This window comes from Scardinius erythrophthalmus (genome assembly GCF_964197995.2).
Source record: "Scardinius erythrophthalmus genome assembly, chromosome: 15".
Classification (NCBI taxonomy): Eukaryota; Metazoa; Chordata; class Actinopteri; order Cypriniformes; family Leuciscidae; genus Scardinius; species Scardinius erythrophthalmus.
In genome coordinates this window covers 11,661,304-11,667,847 of record NC_138235.1, presented here as the reverse complement: position 1 = coordinate 11,667,847, position 6,544 = coordinate 11,661,304, and positions in this window count along the sequence as shown.

Sequence of the window (6,544 nt, the reverse complement as noted above, 5' to 3'; positions counted from 1 at the left end):
AACTTCTGATTCTGCTTGGGCCATCTCATCTTCATGTGCTGCCTTTAGAGGAGTCTTCTTGGCTTACATATGCAATCCCTGCTGCCTGGGTATCTCTGTGCATGTTTACCAGATTTTATAAGGTAAACGTTGCTGCTGCTCATGCTATGAGTTGTGTGGTTCTAACGGAGCGGCCTTAATTTTTTATCAGGTGAGTGGCATTAATTTACATTTTACATTTACATTTAATCATTTAGCAGACGCTTTTATCCAAAGAGACTTACAAATGAGGGGAACAATAGAAGCAATCAAACCAGCAATAGGGCAACAATATACAAGTGCCGTGACTAGTCCCATTTAGTCTAGCACATTACATATAACACAGTACAAGTCAGAGCTGTGCGATATTTAAAAAAATGTGACATCTCGATATTGTAAATTTTTACAATATTCGATATATGTATTGCTTTTTACTATTTCTCGCATATGGCACACCGCAAGAGAATGAATCGACCAGCTTTATTTCAGATGAAGAGGCCGAGGCTAGTGATGATGGCTCACAGAGTTTCATGCATTGCACGTACTGCACAGGATGCTGCTTGAGGTAATGAAAGAGTTTAATGGTGCTACCACCCTTTGTAGCTACTATCTTCTTGCAGAGCCTCCCCCATCCTCACATCTCTTACATGGTAATACGTGACAAGACAAAAGGGGGACGTAACATTGGACGTTCACCGTGTTCTTTGGTAAAGTATGCTTGAATTTGAAATATTTGATATTCACGATATTTTTAACATTTTACATTGTCGTCAAAATTATTGCGATATTTTCATTATCGATTTATAGCCCAGCCCTAGTACACGTAGTGTAAAATAGGCCAGTAAGAGCTGTGCATGTAAATCTGACTCCACTGGCCTCACGAGGCACACTAATGACTGATGCTGGAGACTGCAGTCTTTAACGTCCTTGTTAGAGCACGCCCTCCTCCCACGCCGGAGATGCCGGTTCGAGTTCTGCTCAGAGTGGGTCAAGTAGGACCAGTTACATTTGGTCCTGTGACTGCAGTCAACGTTAAAGACTGCAGTACAAATTCAAGTATACTTTACAAGTGAGTTTTAGGGGGGTGAGTGTAACATAGGCCAGTAAGAGCTGTGCGTGTAAACCTCACTCCACTGACCTCAAGAGGCACACTAGTGACTGATGCTAGAGACTGTGGTCTTTAACTTCCTTGTTTGCGTGCCTGCCTCCCATGCCAGAGGTGCCGGTTAGACTCCCGCTGGTCAAGTAGGACCGGTTACAGTAACAATAAAAAAAAAAAATAATAATAAATGGATATACAGAATAGAATAGTAAGTGCTAGAATTAATGGGTCAGATGTTGACGAAAAATATGCATTTCTTGAAAATGGCTAATGACTCAGCAGCTTGGGTTGAGTTAGGCAGGTCATTCCACCAGCAGGGAACAGTCCAGTCAGTGAAAGTGATTTTGTGCCTCTTTTGGATGGCACCACAAGGCGCCTTTCACTTACAGAATGCAAGCTTCTGGAGGGCACATAAGTATGAAGTAGTGATTTCAGGTATAAAGGTGCTGAACCAGTGGTTGTTCTGTAGGCAAAAATTTATTTGATGCGAGCGGCAATTGGCAACCAGTCCAAATTGACGAAGAGAGGTGTGACACATTCTGGATCAGTTGCAGAGGTTTGACAGTGCATGCAGGAAAGCCTGCCAAGAGAGCATTACAATAATCCAGTCTGGATAGAACAAGAGCTTGGACAAGGAGTTGTGTAACATTCTCCGATTGGATGGGCCTGATCCTCCTAATGTTGTATAAGGCAAATTTGCTGGACCGGATAGTTCTAGCAATGTGGTCTGTGAAGTTCAATTGATCATCAATCACAACTCCAAGGTTCCTGGCTGTCCTGGATGGAGTTATGGTTGTTGAACCTAGCTGAATGGAGAAGTTGTGTTTAAGTGTTGGGTTGGCTGAGATTACAATCAGTTCTGTCTTTGCAAGGTTGAATTGAAGGTGGTGGTCCTTCATCCAGCAAGAAATGTCTGTCAGGCAGGCTGAGATGTGAGCAGCTACCATTGGATCCTCTGGCTGGAATGAGAGGGTATGGTTGTGTGTCATCAGCATAGCAGTGATAGGAAAAACCATGTCTCTGAATGACAGATCCTAGTGATGACATGTACTGTAGATGGAGAAGAGCAGTGGTCCAAGCACTGAGCCCTGAGGCACCCCAGTAGCTAGATGTTGCGATATAGACACCTTACCCCTCCAGGACACCCTGAAGGACCCAAAACTCAAACCATTGGAGTGCAGTTCCTGAGATGCCCATCATCATGAGGGTTGACAGGAGGATTAGGTGGTTAACTGTGTCAAAAGCAGCAGACCGATCCATCAAGATGAGTACTAAAGATTTGGAAGCTGCTCTTGCCAGTCTCAGAGCTTCAATAACCAAGAGCAGGGCAGTCTCAGTTTAGTGGCTGCTTTTGAAACCAGACTGGTTGTTGTCCAGGAGGTTGTTCTGTGTAAGAAAGGTAGAGGCTTGATTGAACATGACTCATTCAAATGTTTTAGCAATGAATGAAAAAGGGATACTGGCCTGTAGTTTTCCTCATGTATTCCTCATGTAGTGTACCAATAGTGTTTACACTGCCTCTTGTGGTCAGTAGGAACGAAACCGAACGTTCTAGGAATTCCGGATGACCGCCCGAGTTCTGTCACTCGAAATGTGTGAGAAGAGTGTACTGAATAGGCTCTAGTTATAAGCCAGAGTGCTGAGCTACTATGGCTTATAACCCCCCCAGGGCTCAGCATACGTCACTATGTGACATTAGCCGCGTTTCCACTGTCGGGCCAGGGCCGGGCCGTGCTAGTGCGTGCCAGGGCCAGTCGCGTTTCCACTGTCACTTCCGGGGCTTGATCGGGGCTTACTCGAGGCCAACGGCCAGGATTTCTGGCCCGTTGAATACCTTGGGCCAAAGCGGGCCAGCTCGGGCTAGAGGAGTGGTTACCAACAGAGGCGGAGTTCACCTGAGTCGGGAGACGGCAGCGCCGGATGATTCTGTCAGCATTAAAGACTTAAAAATAAAATAATTTAAATCGCGTTCATGTTTGAATGCCTTCTGTTTGTGATGCAAAAGACTATGCGCGCTAACCGTTACCATAGTAAACACTTGAAGATACGCAATAGTAAAAAAAAAACAGTGAACGCTTGAAGAAATCAGACCAATAGGCCTATTAAAGGCTATCACAGTCATGTTTTTATTTGATCTGTCATAGCCTACGTCTCGTCTCTTTATACCGTACTATCATAAAGTAACTTCGGGAGCTTCCTCTGTTTCTCTGACTGAAAATGTCTGTATGGGAGTCGAGAGAGTGCTAAAGCTCCTCAGGTCGTATGGCATATATTTGTAGAAATTAACATTTTTTCTAAATGTGATGTAAATATCTCCTGTAACTAAGTTACAAGATAAAGAAACAGACGCGACTGAAAAAGTAAGTGTGTCCTCTTTCTTTTGTGAAATAGACCTAATGGTAATTTATTTCTGAGTGACTATGTGCAATTTTGACATAAATTAATTCATTATGATCAATGTATCACTTTTTATTGTAAACCTGTGGTAAAACATCGATGCTTGGGTTTTAAATATTCAAGTAAACAAAAAAAAACAAAAAAAAGCTAGCAAACGGCCGCTTTTATCGTGTTTGTTTTCAACGCTGTTTCCAGTGATTTCTGATTAGTTTTCTGATAAAACTTTTGTTGGTGAAATGATGGGTTATTGTGCCGTTGTTCCAGAGAGGCGTGTTACGGGCGTGTTTTAGTGAAGCTCTGTGGAGCTTCTGGCCCGACAGTGGAAACGCAGGCCCGGTGCTATTGGCCCGAGGCTATTAGCCCGGCACGGCCCGTTTAAAGCCCTGGCTCGCACTGGCCCGACAGTGGAAACGCGGCTCAAGGGTTCAAGGGTCTTTTATTGTCATTCCATACACATTTTCACATGAAGGTACGAAACCAAGTACTAAGGTCCCGGCCGAAACATAAGATAAAAACATCAACCAGTAAAACATTAGAAACTAAAGTGTATGTCAAAGCAGCTTCATCAATAAATTGCACATTTACAAAATCAGAAAATAAATAAATAAATAAATAAATAAACTAGAATAGACATTGCAAGAATAAAATTAGTAATAAATTAGGACATACATAGTCAAATATTGTTGCATATAAAATGTCTAAATCATACTCTTATTTTATATATATATATATATATATATATATATATATAAATATATATATACAGTATATATATATATATATATATATTAATTCTATGTTATTGCACGCAGAGTAGAAGAGCAAGAATTTGTCAGACAAACAGCCTCTGGAAAAAAATTGTTCCTGAGGGAAGCGGGGGGAAACAGTCCATAGGCAGGGTGGGAAGAGTCCTTAATATTCCTGGCAGCCCTGTCCCTGCATCTTCTTCTGTAAATATCCTCAATTGTTGGAAAACTTCCGCCAGTAAACCTATGTGCCGATTTCACCACACGCTGCAGAGCCTTTCTGTCTGTGGCAGAACAGTTTCCAAACCACACATTAACACATGACATTATGATCCTCTCCACCGCACACCTTTAGAATGATGTAAGGACTGAGATGCCCAGACCAGCCCGCTTGAGCCTCCTCAAGAAATACAGCCATTGATTGGCCTCCTTTATTATACTCATGGCATTAGTATGCCAGGTTAGGTCATGGTCGATGTACTGTATATCCCCAGATATTTGAAACTAGGGACGACCTCACCAGGTGTTCCTCCGATGTAGATAGGATCAGGAATGCTCCTAATGACCCTCCTAAAATCCACAATCATTTCCTTTGTTTTCTTAGCATTAATGCAGAGGTTGTCAGCTCTGCACCAAGCCTCCAGCTGCTCAACCTCTGCTCTATACTCAGTCTCATCGTTGTTGGAGATTAGCCCCACCACTGCTATATCATCCGCAATATTCACAATGTGGTTGCTTGAAAATGTTGCTGAGCAGTCATAGGTCAGCATAGAGTAAAGGAGGGGACTCAATACACATCCCTGGGGAGAGCCAGTGTTGAGGATAATGGGAGAGGAAGTGATACTGTGGATTCTAACAGTCTCCTATTTGTTAAGAAGTCCAATACCCAGTTGCATAATGCTGGACACAGCCAGAGTGCCTCTGACTTGTGCACCAGTGTTTGTGGTATGATTGTATTAAAAGCAGAGCTAAAATCAAGAAAAAGCAGTCTCACATAAGAGTCCCTCTTTTCCAGGTGGGTGAGGGCCATATGTACAATATACGAGACGGCATCCGCAGTACATCTGTTCCCCCTATATGCATACTGGTGGGGGGCAATGCTGAAGGCGATTCCAATTTTTTTTTATTTGTTCCATGATCAACCGCTCAAAGCAATTCATAACTATCGGACTTAGTGCTACTGGGCGGTAGTCATTTAGGTATGAAACTGATGAAGTCTTTGGACCAGGGATAATGGTGGCAGATTTAAAGCATGATGGTACCTTGGCTTGAAAGAGATGTTGAAGATGTCAGTAAGTACCTCAGATAGCTGGAATGCACAGTCTTTCAGAACCCAGCCTGGAATGTTGTCTGGGCCAGCTGCCTTACGGGGCTTGACTTTCAGGAGGGACCTCCTGACATCCCCTATGGTTACACTAGGAGGCAGCACATCTGTTGAGAATACAAGTCTGGTGCTAGAGGAAGTATTAAGAGTTTCAAAGCGAGCATAAAAGTTACTGAGAGCATCAGGAAGAGATGGATCCCTAGGGCATTCAGTGCCTCTGCTGTTATAGACCGTGATGGCCTTGATGCCCGCCCACATGGTCCGGGGGTCGTTGGTACCAAAAAAATTGACCCTATATCTTTGCAGCATACACAGCCTTGGCTCTTTTAACACCCACAGTCAATTTCCTTCTGCTGCTGCATCACCAGACCTGGATGCAGAATCCCAGGCTCTCAAAAAGCTCTAACCTCAACCAAGGTTTCTGGTTCTGGTGGAAAATTTGAGCGATTTTCAAGAGAATGAAGCTCATTGGTTCCCATGCTTGAGCTTCCGTTTACCTTATTTGAATGCTATATGTAAGTTGTTCGTTGATCTTACCTAGATGATCTTGAATCAAATGGCATTTAATTGCATGTTTCCTCACTGGAAAAGTGACAACCTAAATGTGCTGCTTCATACTGTTACAATTAAGTTAACGGTTTATAATTTTTGTAGGTACAAACTATAGGTATGGTTTACAAATCTGAGAGCACAGAGTGGGAACTTTTGGGTGCAGTTTAATAATCCATGGGCACAATCTGTTAAAACGAGGGAACAATTTAAGAATCTGTGCGATTTTACGAGGGGACATATAAACTGAGGGGATGAATTGCAAAACCATGGCCCTGGATTTCTCCTACAGGTGACTTCAAAGGCTCAGTAAAACATACTTTGTTTTGGTCTTATCCCCAAGCAGAATTGTACTTTCATCTGTATTTTCTCAGTTTCATCCATGAAGTAGTTGTAGAACTTTGTGCA